Source organism: Falco biarmicus, chromosome 6 (genome assembly GCF_023638135.1).
Source record: "Falco biarmicus isolate bFalBia1 chromosome 6, bFalBia1.pri, whole genome shotgun sequence".
Lineage (NCBI taxonomy): Eukaryota > Metazoa > Chordata > Aves > Falconiformes > Falconidae > Falco > Falco biarmicus.
In genome coordinates, this window is record NC_079293.1 from 86,855,025 (window position 1) to 86,874,050 (window position 19,026).

At 40.6% G+C, this 19,026-nt stretch overlaps 1 protein-coding gene across 2 annotated transcripts in view; it reads right to left on the minus strand.

Moving 5' to 3' along the window:
* SMYD3 (SET and MYND domain containing 3) overlaps positions 1-19,026 on the minus strand; it is a 420,179-nt gene that overhangs the window by 232,312 nt on the left and 168,841 nt on the right. The window contains exon 1 of one of the 2 annotated variants that reach the window (XM_056344178.1): positions 4,291-4,373. The exons of the other annotated variant lie outside the window; for it this stretch is intronic. The gene's annotated coding sequence lies outside the window, so the exon portion shown is untranslated. Of the gene's footprint in view, positions 1-4,290; positions 4,374-19,026 lie in introns of those variants that run through there. 2 annotated transcript variants of the gene reach the window in all.

Below are 19,026 nucleotides of genomic sequence, written 5' to 3' on the forward strand. Positions count from 1 at the left end.
TCTATAATACAGATTTATAAATATATATACACTTAATCGAATTTAAATAAACTCCACTCCCCCAGAAGCAGTGCATACCATGAGAAAATTGTGTGTTCTGCAAAACGTCGCTCGTGACTTTTAAAGACTGTTCCGTTAAAATTTTCTTTTGATTTCAAGGAATATTTCCTTGAAATATGAGACATATTTGCATCATATATGTTTCATTTCCTTACTCTACATTACCAGTTCTTTACACACTTCTACCATATTTCTAGGTACATGATACCTCTTTAAATATAGTAGTTCCTTCACCCATTCGTTGTTTTATTTTTGATGTTATCATCAGATTTTCATTTTTTACCTCTGCATCCTTAATTTATCTACTTTGCACAGACAGATCATAATCCCACATTATTAATTATCTCACAGTGATATGAGGAATTTATTGCTGCTGATGTAATAGGGAAAAACTGAATTATTTTAATAAAAGGTGTGCTTAAATCCATCAGCTGAAAATCTGGTCTGATTTTTGCAGGACATTAACTCGGCGCAACTCTTACAATCCCAGTCTCTATGCCCGACTTTAACATGGCAGTGCAACCTGCTCTTGTAAATCTAGAAGCAGGAACAGATACCAAAATTTCACCCTACTGGCCAAACGCTACCGTCTCTGCATATTTGTAAAACAGAATGGGGTTACTGAGACATCATCTTACTTCAGGGGTCCGGGGACTGGCAGCGATGTTTTCACTTCTCACGTGGGATAGAAATTTGGCTTTTCCTAGAACAACTGACAAGATATTTACAAAATTAAAGAACTAAAAGAAGGTTTCAAGCAAGACACAATTTTTCATTCTAATGGCCTTCCTGTATTAGCTTTGCTTACCAAATGAAAAGTATGCAGCACAACACCTACTTTATTTAATTAGTCTCTATCATTTTTTTTTCCTTGTACTATATGAACAACTCCTGTAGAAGTTTTCACCAACGTTCCTTGAACGCTAACCACACGCGGAAGTTTATTATTCCCATTTTACGAACGAGAAGACTGAGGAACTAAGACTCTACGTGCTTCCACGTCACAAGAACACGGTGACATATCTGCCTGCCGTGGGGCACTGCCTGGCTCTGGGCTCTGCCCGAGTGGGAGGCCTGGCTCACCTCCGTCCTGCACCACACGCCGACCTGCCGGTATGGCAGGTACAGGAAAGAAGCGTCCATTTCATCAATAGAGAAAATGCACAAGAAAATAGCAAAAGGGAATGAATGAAGGGTAAAGAAATGATCCATTTCACATCTAAATACTCTTTTGGTGGAACTCCCAAAGGCGGCAGAAACCACGGGGAAACGGTAGAGAAATGTTAAGTCAAGAGCCCAAAGCATCAGCATGAGCGAGACCTGAAGCGGCGCATGTAACGATGTTTAAAAGGTTCAGGGCCTGGGCATAGCACCACAAATTAGAAAATCAAATAAAAGCAGTGAAGGAGAAATTATTTAATGCTTTTTTCCCCTCTGTGGATGCAGAGACACATGAAGCAAAGAAACCTACATTAAAAATAAGGCTAAGTGATCTCCGAGGGGGGGGGAAATAATAGAATCGACTTCAATACCCTGCCAGCTTATACATTGATACACATAGAAAAAATCTTGGCAGCCAGAGCTACCACGGCTTCCTCAGGACCGCTGAGGGACCTGGCAAACCAGCAGGAATATCACCAGGACAGGCTGCCCCTGCCAGCTAGCAGGAGCAGTGATTCAGCACCGGCTGCCAATTAAAATCTTTGTATCACATTTTCTATCATCGTATCAGCAGGCCAGAACTGATATCCAACAGCTAAGACCAAAGAAATGTTTTTAATTAATCTAAATTAACTGAGAGGTAATGTTTATAAAAGATTTATTAAAAGCCTTTAAACAGAAAACTGGGGGAGCAGAAGCAGGGAAAAGAGGCTGTTCCACTTTAACTTGCCTGTTACCTTTTTTTTTGTTTGGGAGATATATACCATATAACAATTATATGAAAATATTTCAGTGAGCTGTTCTTGTACGCAGATACTACATGTAACACATTTGGGGAACTATTTAGTGTAAATAATTAGTAGTAATATTTCTCTTCATGTATACCAGAAAGTGTCTTCAGATACTTGAGGGACTGAGAAAATCTGAACTCCATACTCATCCTCCCCCCCAGGGATCTGAGACCTCACAGCCTGCTGCCCTGGGTACAGGAGCACAAGGGATATCCCCAAGGCCTGGTGCCTGGGAAAAGAAAAGGTAGTTCCTAAAACTCAAGGCTACCCTGAAGAGGATGTCTCCTGAAGGCAGCAATGGCAGCAGGGTCAGGCTCAGCAGGCACAGACAAGCCTTCCAAGGCCAAAGCAACAAGACGCCCCCACTTCTGGTCCCCGATGATTTGGGCAGGACTGACCCGAACAGGCAAAGGCAATGGGAAAAGCCATTTTACCTCCAACGATGACAGGGAACTTTCAAAAACAGCTTTGGAAAATTAATGGTGGGCTGAACAAAACATTTTGGCCTCACAGGACTCAAGAAGCATATGAACATTGGTATGACCCTTGCAAGGAAGGAAAGAGAAGAGGATGGAAGTGGAAAAATAAAATCATTGCCAAGAATATCTCTTCTGGCTCCTTATCCCCCCAGGTATACATAGCAGTGTTGCAGGGTCACAGAAGTTATGAGTCTTCTGAAGCTAGAAAATTAATATTGTTGAACATTTACATTTAATAACTGAGGAAAGGAACGGCAGAGTGACTGCCAGCACTCACTGGGTAGGGCTGACAAGTTGTTTTAAGTTGCTTTTCACCAGCACTATCAGTTGAACAGACTTGCGTCAAGACACCAGGAAAAGCTATTAGCATAATTAGCGTGTTTATGCACTTCAGAGTGGTAATGGAAGGTATTGCAACAGGGATTGACATTAAGATGAGAAACTCAGAAGGAAGGAAGGAAAAAGCCATGTGGATAACTTCAGAAGACTGAGTGGAAATACCAAGTTCAGGATGAAAGAGTCTTACAGTAGACAACTGCACAGATGAATAAGATTATACGCAAACAAAATAACCAGCATTGAGACTAATAACCAGGAAAAATATCCCAAAAGAAAGATGCAGATTCATTGAAACATAACACATATTGTAAACAATTAGTAGCAAAGTTATTCTCTGAGGATACTAAAAGGTATCTTTAGACACTGGAAGGGCCAAGAGACTTTGAAGTCTTTCCAATTTTTATCTCATAATCCATGTTTTTTAGACTGTCACACAACTGCAAAGTTTTCAGGAAGTATCAGTGATAATCCTGAAAGCCACAATAGGATGAACAGAAATGATACGGTAAAAAGGAAGGAATGTTCTTCATTCATCTTCTTAACTTCATCTTTGCTTATGACTGCTATATTGCTGAAGCATGTACTAAAAATCAGCATTTATATATTGAAAAGTACCAAAACTGAAATATCTTTGAATTTGAAAGAGCTTGGATTCTAAACCTAACAGTATTTTTACAAACCAGTAGCGTTCCATTGCAACACTCCACCTCTTTTGGGAAGCACCATTCAGATGAAAAAGGGTTATCTATGTTTTTGTTATTCAAACAGCTTCCAGTGAGACAAGAGAACAACAGGAACAGCTGTAGAAGAATCTGTTCAGCAGTTAGTAAAGCGGTATGTGAATGAAGTCTGTGGAGTTCAAGGACCTGTTCTAACTAGTCCTGAAAAAAAAGAACCCAAAAAGCAGCCATTCTTCAGCAAAAAAATTTGCAATTTTTTTCAAATTTTACTTTCTTGTTGCTTTTTCTATTAATAAGGAACCAATAACAAGAAAACGAATTGGGACTCCCCATGCACACCAGACTGCGTTCAGAGGGCAATCTGAATTAAAGCTGTAACAAAAACCCAGACCAAATGATCAAAATTTCAGTTCTGTAACACTGATAACTCTCTAGTGCCAAGTTCTGTCTAAAGACAAAACAGTATCTGACCTTACAAAAGCCACCCAACATACCGCACTAAATGTTAAACAGAATATTTAGTAGAAATGTTAAATAGAAGCAGGAAGAAGAATGAGCAGGGAGTGTTAGACCATAACCAGTTTATCCCACGGTGAAATAACGCACTGCAACAAGTTATTGATAACCAGTCACAGAAGTGTAATAAATCTACCTCATTTCTACTGACACCTCATTACAAAATTACTTTCTAGAAAAACTGACGGTACACAATACAGCATACAAAAAATGTAAATACAGTCCCAAGTGACACACAAAAAGAATTGCAGAAAGACACAATACCTCATTTCTTAAGCCCTTAAAATACAACTCTGAATATTTCCAGTCTATTCAGAATTTTATTCAGCTTCTGAACAGACCTTTAACATTCAGGTCTTTGTTAGCACGTATGGGTTTTAGTATGTGTCAGCACCTTTGGTATGTAAAAATCACTCTGCATTATGTTTTACCACATATTTCACAGTTCTTTGGTCCTCACAGCACAAATAGAACTGTGTTTTTGAAAAGTCTCTAGACACATTCTGTACTTTTTGCAATCTATTTTCTGCAAAGAGTTGCTCTCAAACTAGGCATGTTTGTATGACCATGTAATAAATACAAGAATGTTAGAACACACTCAGAAGTTATTTATGCCCAATACCTTTTTTTTTTTTTTTTTGTCTGGTAAATAAATCATTCTTCTCCTGAACGTACATGAAGGCAATTATGTTGGCTTGTGCGGAAAACAGAAAAACAGCACATAAAATAATAAACTGCAGAAAGATGGCATTTAAATAGGTATGAAAAGTATGCTATACACATTAAAGAACATAGTAAGAGCAATAAGATCCCATTTTAGCAGAACTCACAGGACGGCAGGACTGCAGTAGTGTGGTCTGCCCAGAGACCTAGAACCTTACATTTCCCAAACAACAAAACAAAATCATAAATTTTGGTTGAAATAATACATTTTTAACAATACAGTGAAACAAAGAGAAGGCGGTCGAGATAATATCAGAAACTGCATCTCAAAAGCTGCAACAGTTCTTTAAAGAAGAAAAGGAAGATGATTCAAGGCTAAACACAGAGCTATGACCAAACAATGTTCTTCATTAAGCTGGCATCATTTCAGATGAACTCTACTGACCACAGCACATTACTCAATAGGGATACTCCAGCTTTAGTACATCATAAATGATTTCTGAATTAGTATTAACCATGTAACTTATAGCTGGCCTTCGCAATCAATGGGAAAATCAGACTTGCACAACAAACATAATATTTTCTTCTTTCTGTTCTCCAGACTGCCCCTAAATAATTCTTGGGCTGCCCCCCTCCCCGATGCTGGTGAAATATGAAGAGAAAAAACCAATTTCATCACTGTGGGCCATACCTCTGTGAAACGTCCCTGCTGGGAACGAGCCCAGAAGGGTCTGGGGGCTGTGCTGCTGCATCACACACACCCTTTGCACACTGAGGAGCTGGCTCAGGGCTCACGATGTTTGTCCTGACCCTCCCGCAGAAAAGCCCGTGTAAACTCAGGGTACCCCCAGCAGGGTCCCCCCAGGTCCCCAAGGCTGCACCCAGGAGAGGACCCTTGGCCAGAGCCCGGGGCCGAGGTCGGCTGCCGGCGGTGGGCTCAGCACAGCCGTGCCATGGGCAGCCCCTGGCAGCGCTGCCTGGGCTCCGCACCCTGCAAACGCTGGACGGGACTTTTGGCTACAGCTGATGTTTGGCTGGCCATGGCTAGCTCCGGCACCTGCCCACCAATGCAGCCCCTGTATGTCAGCCCCCCGGCACTGTTGTTAACCAGGATCTCCTGGAAATCATTTTCCCTTTTCCTACCTATACAGTCTTGCTCCTGGAATGAATATTAGAAAGCAAGCATGGTATTTGATAGGCAGTTTGCCAGGCCAGCCTGCACCACTTCTTTCAGTAACACATAAAAACTCGGGTTTATAATGGGAGTGCTAAGACAATTATAACTGTAGCAGTTCAGACTATCATGTGATAATGCAAAGGATCTTATGGTTGGACTCGATCTTAAAGGTCTTTTCCAACCTAAATGATTCTACGATTCTATTTATTACTTGTTGGCACTGTAATGCTCCTTTTTTTGAAAAAATAGCACACAGTACAGTGCTGACTCTAGAGCACAGTGACTGTGAGCATGGCTCACAATTACAGCAAACTCTGAAGCCTGTCAGTCAAGGAATGGAGCTGCTAATGCCAAACAAAACAGCAGATTGACACCTGGGAAAAGAAGCTATAATGTAAGAAATACCTTTTCTTTGCTCCCATTTATAACGGTAGTGGGGGAATTAACTACAGGGGATGCTTAGCATATTTACAAGACACTACAGGAGGCTTTTAGCATATTTACAAGCAACAGTGGCATAATTTTACAGGCAGAAGTTTAAATATTGTAAAGCCTGCTCTGTCTTTAGATTCTGTGATTTAAGGCATCTGTATCTACACCTCAAGTTGAAACTTTCAAATTGAATAATTTCTGTAATGAAAACTCCATGCTTTAATAACTTGTCACACTCACAGAGATCATGTTATAAATTCTCTAAAAGCAATAGGGCATTTGGGGCTGGAGTTTCATTTTACGCTTTATTTTAAAAGGGGAAAGAAAAAAACCTTTGTTAATGCTTCAAAATAATGTGAGATTTTATTTTATTTTTGGAGGTTTTTTTGTTTGCAGAAATAAAACGTGCTGACACTAAAGATGCACGCAGCATCTTCAGACAGTTGTGTCCCGTTAAGCACCAGTAAACACTGGCATGCTGGGCCTTACCTCTTTTACAGGGCAAGAATAAGAAATCAGTATATTTTCTCTTCTGCTCTTTGGTCATGGGAAAGGACACCTGGAGGTGGAGAGATGGAACAAGATATATGCTGGGAATGGTCTGGGTCTGGTACAAACTAGGCTGGGTACAAAAAGCAAACTGAGCCTGGCCCAGATGGGGATCCGATTTCCAGTGTCCAGCACTGGGGGAGCCCGGGGTGTGGGCTCACTGGGAACAACAAGGCCACGTGCTTTGCAGCTCAGCAGAGGGGAGGCTGAGGAGTGCTCAGCTGGTGAGATGGCCAAAGCTGCCTCTTCAGTCACATTCATCTTATATTTTACCTTTTGAAAAATAAAACCTAGATCATGTAAATATGGATCACACCACTCCTGAGCTTGTGTTTAAGAAATCTAAGGAGCTAAGAATTGTGTGCTTGATCTAAGGAAGGGGCATTGTATAATGTGAGTGCTGTGACATAGACAAGACATCTTTTAGACAGACTGAAGGACCAAATCGGACAGTTTCCCTCATAGGAACAACGCTTCCAGGAGCCACAGCAGCCAGCAGCACATGCTCACTGCTATATTGCAGGCTACAATCTTTTATAACCTTGATCTATGACACATGACTACTGCCTGCGGGTAAAAATGAGTTTCATTCCTCCTCTCTCACTGTATTTTAACATACTTCCTTGCAGCAAGACTTGCAAAAGCATAAAAAGAAAGCTGAGACAGAACACTGGTTCATCTCCACCTGGATTTAGGAATGCCACTAAGGCACTTAATATAGAAATGCCACCCAGAGCTCTCCCTGGACAGGTACTCACGTCCCAAGAGCAATTCAGTCCACCCAAAATCAGCTTCAATAAAAATAACAAAGCCAGAATTACCAATTGTTTGAATTTGACACTAATAAACAACATAATATTGTAATAGATTTTTTTAGACGTATTGACTTTTATTACTTCATGACACATCTGCATTTTTCACAGAATTCTGGATCCCAATTTATACATAAAATTTCCCTCAATCTTTCCATTAAGCCTAATTAAAAAAAAAATCATTATATATCCATGGAACTCAAGGACATTTCTCACTAATGTATGGTTTGACATAGACTATAACTCACAATACTCACAAATTATGTTTATTCAGGGTCTTCAGTAAACATAATGTCAAAAGAAAATCCAAGTTTTCCATATTTGGGTTTCTTTCATAAAAGCAATGATTTAATATCTTAGACACAGAAAGATACTGCAGAAAATAAAACCAGAAGTAGCTCTGTTGTTTTTAACTTAATCATGGCTCACCTTTGAAGGAAGGTGATGAAAAAGAAAGAGGAGGTTCAGAGGTTAGAAACACTGGAGCTTAACACAAACCTGTTTTCTGATCTTCTTCGAAAACCTGTTTGAACAAGACATTGCTTGTGACAAAACCAAGGGGCGATGCACACCAGATCACCCCCTCACGTCAGCTGGAAGCAGCCCGTGTGCTCCTCACAGCCTCCTGCCACACTGCCAGCATCTTTCAGGTGAAACCCAACACTGCCCTGAAGGACAGGCTTTTGTTATTTCCCACCTTATATCACTCATAACGATACTGTGTAAATGGTAAGCCAGACTCTGCCATCACTTAATTCTGATTACAGCCATTTCATTAAATTAAGGCAGAATCAAGTCATGGCACAGTATGTATAGCTTATCGAGCTGTTTGGGGGGTTAGCCACGTACAGGAAGGAGGGCTTTAGTATCTAGTGTTAAAGCACTAAATCAAATGCTTGGGTTACCTGATGCCATAAAGTCAATAAGAAGAGGCAGGTATCTAATGCAGATGCTCCGATTTCTCTGTGGAACTCCCAACTAAAGAACCTAAGCTAACTTTGAGACCTGAGATTGCATGGCACATGGGACCCCTGGCCCAACACTCAGATGAGTAAACATGGACGCTACTGCTGAAAGTAATTGTGGTTGCAAAATAGGAGGTTTCTTCTAAAAATCAAGATAATGATATTTTGGTGTGTCTGATGCAATTGCTGCTGCTGTTGCATCATGGTGGGGGCTGTACTTCTTTGTGCAGCAGCTATTCCTTTGTCACTGCTCTGCTTTCCTTCCTTCTTCTTACGTATATGACTGAGTGTGTGCTGATCCACAAACCTGAGTAACTTGGAGCTCATGAAAACTGATCACTTCCAGTGCCTGAACTGCCATCATAAATAACTTGGATTTAAACCCTGCTTCAAAGTAACAAGACTGCCAAGTATTAAGCCAGTAATTAATTAGCTGAGTTTAAAGGTAGTCACTTTTTGACATAATAAATTGTAACTAGCGGAAACTGAGGCAAAGTCGACCTCTAGTAAGAGGTATATTATAATGCCATAACTATAACCGTTCAATACAACTCGAGGTGTGACAGTTAAGTATCCCTGAGCAGATAAATTCAACTATCTGGATTATTTACTGCTGTAGTACGTATCATTTTGGTACTGTCCACATTAATTGCCTTTACTGTGCATACATTTTGTATACAATGAAAACCCGTATTTACAAAATGATTAAGTGATACAAGATCTCTAAGGCCCCTTAAACAGTATAACACTTTCATACCTTATGGTCTGACATATAATTATTTTACTCTATGATTTATTTGTATGCTGGAAACTACAAATATTTAGAAAGTTGTCTTCTGAATTGTGAATAATGGACTACAAGAATCTGGCATTATTGCTATTTTATTCAGGAAGCTACTGTTATGCAGAGCCCTCTCTCACACATGTTGCTCCACTTCTGTGGCTTTACCATTTTGTATTACTGCATCTGCGGCAGCTGAGAGAGAGTCCCATGAAAAGGGATTTATTCTGTTCTATTTCACTTAATTATTTTCTTTGGTGTATAAACCAGCTTGACTCAACTTCCATTCTTATTGCCATTTTTATAGTGCAAAGAAGATGCCTACTCTATCAATCCTCAAGCAGATAGGTAATTTTAACTCATAATTTTATGTTGCCTCTGTTTGAAAAGGCTGCACAAGATTTACTTGGACAAATACAGAATGCCAGCCTGAGCCTCAGGGTTGGATTTCCTTACTGCAAAAACATTACCATTTCAAGAAAAACTACCTACAGAACAACATACACAGCCATGGGATGCACAGTGCCCCTCAATTCATCTTTTCAGAAAACAAAAAAGCCAGCAGAGGCGATGTGAGTTTTCAGACTCAGCAGTACGTCGGAAACCAGCCCAAACTGAAGCTGCCTCTTTGCAGTCCCCAGGAAGCCATTTCCGAGCGTATGCTGCAGCATCGCAGAGCGCATTTGCTTGCAAAATGATATGAAGAATCATATTTGCAACGAGTAAAACTTTAGCTATACTAATATTCTAATACACTGATATTCTAATACACTGTAAAATGACTTCTGAAAGTCATTTTTTGAGTTTTCTCTACGATTGTTGAAAGATAACAGCAAACTACTGGGACATACAAAATACTTTCTCAACTTGTTGCAAAACGCTTATTGATACCTTTCTGCAAAGAATGCTACCTTTTTAAGATTAGTTTTAATGTATTCAAATTATATTCAAATTTCTGTAAGAAAGAGGATTGAATTCTACTAACAGTTTTCAAGTCCTGGGGGAATATGTCCAAAATCTTCTTCATTTTACAGCAGGAAGACCGTATAAATAAGAAAGATAATAGAAAACAATAGACTGAATACTGAATAGGGGCATAGCACATATGCATTATTTACAAGGCAGAAGGTTTAAGTATTACAAAAGTTGAAACCAGCTTTAAAGAAAGGGATATTTGAGATAAGATACTACATGACTCCAATACTAATCTTTTAGGACATCTTGAATTCAAATCCTGTTCAGTAAGAAACGTAGATTGTGGTACATTTATGAACAGTAGTCAAAAACATCTCTTCAATTTTATCTTTAATATAGTTGAAATAGGGAGAAAATCCACTTAAATTAACAGGACTGAAAAAAAGAGTAAAGGCTTGCAGAATCCAACCCTTTTGTTTCTAAAACCTTATTATCAAAATATGGCCACTAAATGAAAAATATCTTGTGAAAAAGACTATCACCGGTTTAAAACATTTGGACCCATTACACTGATTTCCAAGCAGGCACTCTCAAACCCATGTGAAATCTCCAGCGGGCAGGAGACGATTACAGTTTCCACACAGTGAGTCTGAGTCACCATGTTGTTGCAGCACAAGAGCGTTGCTTTGGTGCCTCAAAATGTTTGATCAACCCTGTGGTCTTACAGAAGTTGCAGAGAAGAAGGGATCCTCAGCGCTGCAGAGGATGACGGAAAACCTTTCCTTCATTAAGATGCTAAAAACAAAGTGTCATGATATTACAGACAGGGGAGTGGAGGGGGTGCAAAGTGCTTCCTTGACTCTTCCTAGCAGCACACCAGGAAAAAGAGAGGAACAAAGCAGCAATGCTGAGAAGGCAATACCAAAGGCCAGGTGAGCACCTCTCCCCGCCGGCTCCGTGCGGCAGCCCAGGTGCCCTCTTCCCTCCGCTCTGGGATGCGCCCTTCGAAACGCTCAGCCCACTGCTCACTGCACTTCCTCCTACGAATGTCACCCAATGCAGCTTTCTCCAAGGAAACCAACACAAATCAATAGGATTTGAATTGCTAACACTGAAACATTTTTCTTTTTTGTTGCACTAATTATCATCCTTTGATATGCTTGTTTCAAGCAAGGAATACCTTTCTAAAGATACTGGAACAGACAAGTCTCTATTTTCAAACACTGCTATTCCTACTTCTGGTATAAAAGACCCAACATGTAATCTAACCCAGGAAAGCGCCAGACAACAACCTTCGACACATTAAAGTTTGGTTCATTATTTCATAAACCATCAAATAGAAGGTACTTCTGTTTAAAGAAAATAAATAAGTAAAATAAAAATGCATTCCAGCTTCCTAGTCCTCCAGAAGCCTGCTTAACATAACCATAACGTGCCTCCAGAAGAGAGAAGCTACAGATACCTTCACGCTACAGAGCTTGCTCACACTCTTACCATCTACTACTACAAAATCATTGTGGCTTTTTCTGCCTCTCCACACCATGCCCCAGCCTCGTGAAGATCAGGTTACAGAGAGCAACAAAAAACTACAACAGTGCTGCTGGTGATGCTATATATTATTTATTAAATTAAGACACTGCTGAGCATCTTCACCAGTAAGCAGAACCTCTGAGGTACCATGGGGCAGTACTAGGCAGCGCAGTCCATAGCATAGCTTCTCCTATAGCGTATAGCAGCTTACACAGCGTGCAGCAACTGATAAAGAATCAATGTCTTAGGGAGTGGGCTTTTTGTTCTGCCAGGAATAAAAATAACTTACGGCACTGCTTCAGCACATAGAACCTATAAAATAAGTTGTTGCTTTTGGTTGTCATGATATTGTATTTACAAATATCATTTTACAGCTTCTTAACAATTCTTTTAGAACACCATGCCATAATGTATGCCTGCTATCGTGAGAATGCCTCCTATCAAATGAATTTTCAGATTTTGATTTTTCACTAATCAAAAATGGGGAAAATCTTGCTTAAGATGTTTTTTTTTAAAAAAAATAAATAAAATATCAGTACTCCTTATTAAAAAAAAAAACCAACAAAAAAGCAGAATTAACAGATCATTAGGTATTTTTTTTGTGAAGAGCTCATGAAAATCAGTAGCTTTACTAAAAAGATGTCTCTACTTCGTGGACACATAGAGTCCAAGATAACAACATGACATTTGTTACATCCATATATAGTAACATAATGGTAGGTGAGAACACTCATATTTGTGTATGAAGTCCATAAAGGACTAGAAAGAAATCAAGGATATTTGTGTTAACATACACGTTGCTTAACAGCTAGTGTGCCTTCAGTGAAAAACCTTCTGGTCTGTTTTCACTCCATAGGATTAAAAAGATTTTCTTAATCAGTAAGCAAAGTCGTAACACTTTTGAGGAAATTCCTGCCATGCTAATATGGAAATCTTTCATTCCCTAAAGAAGAAAATTTTAAGTAGTAAATAAACGCATAAATCCTAGTCATATAATGTAATAAGTGAAAATGTCTAAGATGCAAGGAGACTTGTCCTATTGTGCACTTTAGCCATTTGTTTGAAGGCTGTAAAGCATTTCATCTTTCCCTCCCCTTTTAATGCATATCACACAAGGTAAGTGCTGCTCCTTATGAAATGGCTAGTAGTTTGGGTTGTTGGGGTTTTTTTAAAAATCAGACTCTTCCAGAAGCTTCTTTTCTTTCTTTTCTTAAGATCCTGCTCAGTTTTGGAAAGCAAGGAGCATGATATGATACAAGAACATCTGCAAAACTAGAAAAAAAAAAAGACCACCAAACCAGACCCTGTAAAGAAACCCCTATGGTTACCTGTGCTACAAGCTAACTGCAAATTCCATACATTTGGTTCACAGATTAAAACTTTTGACAAACATGCAGCGCCCACGTGACTGTTTAATATATATGCTTTAATTCCTTAACAGTATATAGTGTAACAGATGTGCTGAATGAGATTACACAAAGTAAACACTGATTTTGATCCAAATTATGAACTGTACTAGATTAAAAAAATTACCAGTGACACCAAGAAGGCAAGTGCTGTGACACTCTTGTTTATGTGACTACTGCTTTCCCACACGTGGCGCAGGAGACAAAAATAGCAGAGCCCAAACCAGGAATGTTTTTCTGATCAGAAGCCAGACCTGCCCAAAAGCCCGGCAGGGAAGATGGCTCCTTGCACTGCGGCTTCACAGGCTGATGAATCTTCTAGGTCCTACAAAAACTTGACTATAAATCCGCGTTTTCAAACAAAATCTTAATAAACAAAGATCTTCAGCGCTGCCCACCATTACCACACTGCAGTATGAAGTTACCAGTGCTGTAATACAAAGCATATCTTGGCACATGCTAAGCACACACCACGCATACACATGTATCTACAGAGCCGCGAGGGGGGTTGCGAGGCGTATGACCTCCAAGATGGGTTTGTTTCTACCGCCCAAAGGCATCTCATGCCAATTTAGATGCCTACGCTTATGCGACCTGGTGTCTAGCACTCCTGAGGCAGCAGCACTGCCGTAAGGCCTGGATCTTACCAACCCACCCCATGCAGGGTATCTCAAATAACATTAGCTACTCATTTCTGGTAACTCTGCAGAGATCCTTGTTTTTACATAGCTTTTCCACATATGTCCCTGCCACGACTTTTACGCTGTCTGTTATTTCCCCTCCTTCATTTTAGATTTTGCTCTAGCATCTCTTCCTGAACCAACGTTATTTTAGTTTACATTTCATTTGCTTGCAAGTGGCAAGGGAGTGGGGCCAGGAAAAGCAGCGGTTTTTGCTGTTTAAGACACAGCTGTAGATTTTTTCAGGGCCTTTTCCCCTCTTTTTTCTTTCTTTTCTTTGATTTATCTACTCTTCAGCATTTCTTGAATTTGACAATATTTTTCAGGGGTTTATTTCACTTTTCTTCTATTTCATGTGTTGAAAGAAAACAGAAACAGAAGCCCAGCAGGAGACTTCAGAAGCCTGTTTTTCCCAGTGTCACCCAGCCTGGCTTATCTGTAGATATCTTGATCTCTTCCCATTTGCACACAGCTCTCTGCTTTCTACTTACTTCCATTTTCTCTGTATCATTTCTCTTTCTCTTCTCATCAATTCTCTTTCTTTCTCATCATTGTCTCCTGCCACCACCTCATTTAATTCAATTCAATACTCCATTCAGCATATTAGCAGCAACGGAGATAAACAAATAGCCTTTCTCTTAAAAAAACCATGGTACTGTTAACATGAGCTTTAATGGACAATTTAGAGACATTGCACAAACAACGATTACTGACCTTTCTTTTTCTCATGCAACATGTTAATGAAAACGAGCTGTGTGGAGAAACCTTTTCTGGGGTATCAAGACCATTTATGATGATGTATGTAACGTGCATTATATTTAATTGATGCTCCTAGATTTTAAGTTTGCTGCAGAATGGCTGGTTGTTCAAAGCATTCATTATTCATACAGAATACCACACACTGCATTGCAGAACCTGAAAATCTAGATTAATTGCCATATTAGAAATCCTGCTTAGTATGAAGCAAGGGTTGCTGTTCTGGAGGAACAAAAAGGCATTCCTCAGGCTTTCAGCACACATGTTTTTGATATTAGAGCATCTTCCTCAATGGGCTACCTTCTTTTCCTAGGCTCGTCCTGAAAATCCTGTTTTCTCTAGCCAGCATAGGAACAACGTCAGAAATAATTAAATTTGCTTCCTCAGCTTCACGACACTTCACCAGAAACTCCCAAGATCATCAACTGTTGTCAGCAGTACAAGGTTTAACGGCACCTGAGTACACTGCCACCGGTTTTATGAGAGAGAAAAAAAGATTGCAGGTGAGCACTTCTCAGCCAGACCTACATCGGCTGGCTGTGTTGCACATCAAAGAAAAAAAAAAATGTACAAAAACCTTGTTACTATTCCTGCTAATCAAATTCTGTGGCTTGCTGGGGTGTGTGTGCAGACACTGACCTCTACAATGTCATGACTTTCAGGTTACTCATTGATTTCTGGGAATCAAAAATGCAATGCAAATAAGGAATTGCTAGTCAATTAGTTCTTATCAGGAGCTCACAGTCTGTGGCAATGGTATGACATGCGGTTCTGCATAATAATTGGAAACAAGCCTTTTCTAGCCAGGTAACTGTCCTCAAAGGCAAGATGTGTCCCCTTTCCCAAGAACAGATGTAGTCAGCAACATGATTAATGCCTTTGCGTGTGGTACAAGACTGATTTTAACAGCTGTCAGCAATTTCAGATGGTATGGGCAGTCCCTTCCCACTTCCCCTGTACATGTGATACCAGTGTAATCATGGTTTCAGTCTGCACACGGAAGGAAAGCTCTTCTTTTTCTCATTATTATTTAATTCCATCACTGCCAGCTAACTGTAATGAAACTATTTGGGGCTTCTTTAAGATGCCTATCATTTACCGTATGTTCATTTAATTTTTAAGAGACAGCTATATCATGCAAGTTGCAATTCTTTGCCTACCAATATATATCATTAAAATGAATATTCATGTGGCACTTCCAGTGGCTTTTCTTACTATCAAACCTACCGGAGTCATTAAAAGGCTTGTCAACATAGCCCACCAGTGCCTCTGGCACTTGTAAATTATGAACTTTAACTCTCTGTGTGCAAGTGCTAATCTCAGCGTAAAATAGAAAAATAAATTACTAGCATCAGTTATCAAAGTTTATCATTTTCATGAGTAAATTGGGATTTTTATAGTACCTCCAGCAGGCACTTAGCTTTATTAGAAGTAACTAATAAGCTACTCTTGACCAGTCCAAACAAACAGAAAACCACTTTAAATACATTATCATTTCTGTTTCTAGATCTCATGAAATTGCCATTAGCAGCAAGCAGATATTCTTACTAATTCCAGAAATATTACCATTTATTATCTTAAATCAGGCAAGGCTTTGCAGAAGAAATTGTATGAAATAAAGGCTCAGTTGCCTTCCCTTCTGCGGAGATCCCCCAGTGCAAAGGCCAAGCAAACATCGGTTTGTGTGGGGGAAAAGTGAGAATCAATGGCCAATTAAAGGTCTCGATCCAGAGTGTTCCCCCCCGAGGGAGTTCTTACACAATCAGTGTCCAGGGTAGCATGACCTAAGATAAGACCTTGTGGGACGAAAGGCTGCTGCCACTCCACACCCACCACATTTGGGGTGTCAGGGCACCTGTGGAGGGTGACATGGGGAAGGCGGGATGCTGGTTTGCCTGCCTGATGTGAGCAGCCATAAAGGTAGCCTGGTTAAAAGGGGCAAATTATTGAACAAAAGAAAATGTCTGCTGAAAAATACTGATAGAGAAAATTCCTGCCAGCCTGGGAGTTGTAAGCCTTGAAAACATCCTTGAAAAGTGCAGCTGGCCTCCTTGGAGTACAGCTGGGTACCTAGAAACTGGAGACATCCCCAGATAACACCGATAGGTGCAAAGCCAAGGAAATGCAACAGCAAACTACCACCTGAGAAAGTGAAATACAGTCTGGCAAAGGGGAAAAAAAGTTCTCTCCAAGCACTTCTCGTACATTTCCTTTCCCTAAACAGGTTGAATTTTGCTCAAGTTTTCTAGCAAGCTCTTGAACTCTCATCTGGGACACTTGGCTGACTGCCGGCCCTGTGACAGAGATCATCTTTCATACAATCATAGGATAGTCTGGGTTGGAAGGGACCTTTAAAAGTCATCTAGTCCAGCCCCCATTGCAGTAAGCAGGGACATCACCAACTAGATCAGGTCACTCAAAGCCCCATCCAACCTGACCTTGAATGTTTCCAGGGATGGGGCATCCACCACCTCTCTGGGCAACCTGTGTCAGTGTTTCACCACCCTCACCACAAAATATTTCTTACTTATATCTATTCTAAATCGACTCTCTTTTAATTTAAAACCATTACCCCTTGTCCTATTGCTACAGGCCCTTTAAGTACTGGGAGGCAGCAAAGAGGTCTCCCTAGAGCCTCCTCTTCACTAGGCTGAAAAAAACCATCTCTCAGCCTGTCCTCATAGGAGAGGTGTTCCATCCCTCTGGTCATTTTTTTGGCCCTCCTCTAGACTTGTTCCAACAGGTCCATGTCTTTCCTCTGCTGGGGGCTCCAGAGCTGGACACAGTACTCGAGGTGGGGGTCTCACCAGAGCACAGCTAAGGGGGAGGATCACCTCCCTTGACCTGCTGGCCATGCTTCTTTTGATGCAGCCCAGGATACGGGTGGCTTTCTGGGCTGCGAGTGCACATTGTTGGCTTACATCCAGCTTTTCATCCACGAACACCCCCCAAGTCCTTCTCCTCAGGGCTGCTCTCAATCCGTTCTCCACCGAGTCTGTATTGATACTAAGGGTTCCCTGACCAAGCTGCAGGACTTTGGCCTTGTCCTTGTTGAACCTCATGAGGTTCACATGGGTCCACTTCCTGAGCTTGTCCACATCCCTCTGGATGGCATCTTGTCCCTCAGGCATGTCTACCATATCACTCAGCTTGGTGTCATCTGCACACTTGCTGAGGGTGCTCTCAATCAAAGTGAGACTCTGTTACTTTATTGACCCCCCTCTGCACCCACTTCTGGGGTTGATTTGGTTTGTCCTCCCCTCTGGGATGGTTTGGCCCCTTCTGAAATCTGTCTAATTTGCTTGATACCAGTATTATATATCCATATAAGTAATTGATCATAAATATATCTGCTGTTATATTGTTGATAAGTTTGCTTCACTAATGTGAAGTAGTTTGTAGTAATCTGTAATAGTATATACCTACTTTGTTAGTGCTATATTATTGATTGTTGCTATACTATTGATTGATACTATATTACTGACTGCTGATACTAATTTGTAGTAGTTTGAGAGATATATATTTGCTTTATTAATGTTAGACATACTTGCTAGCGGTGACTTTTTGCAGTGTTTGTGGTATTCTGTAATAAAGTAGAGAAATTCAGAGGATAAAGCCTCCATGTATTACCATCTTCTACCCGTGGTCACCATCTGTATACACCTGCAGACCAGGTAACCCTTTAGCTCATTACACTGCCCCACGCCTGTGCCTGCATACAGTGGGGAGGATGGAAGTGGCGCGAACGACCATGCAGCCCCCTTCTCTGCTCAAGGTCTCCCTCCTGCAATAGCACTTTCATAGCACAATCCTACCGAAAAGTGCAGGACAGCTGTCCTAGGTCAAACTGAAAACCTACGGACCCAGACTTCAAAAGAAGTCACAGGCAGGCACTTGAGCATGGGTAAGAATTTGGAAGCGCAAAGGTTGTTTCCTCCTAACGCCTCAGCAGTTCTCCCTCCACCTAAAACGATGTCTTACGCATGCTCCTGGGACTTTCCACTGCCATCCGTTAGCTCAGCATATAAAGCAAGCTTCTGGGAAGGTTTGTGAAAAGATGGAGGATGCCTTCATTAGTGCTGATGACCTCTGATGCCTCCCTGTTACACGTCTGAACTGGAAGAGTAGAACAATCCAGTGTCAAAGGCCACCTGGTTTTGATTGAAGTCAAACAAAGTTGAGATAACATCACAGTTCTGACTGCTGAATCACTGATTCCTGGGTGTAGGTCTTCTAAAAAGCACTGCTCCATGTCAGAATGAAGATCCAACACGCAAACTCCGGCATTTGCTGACACTTCAATGGACATCTGAATGACAACTTTCACCTAACAG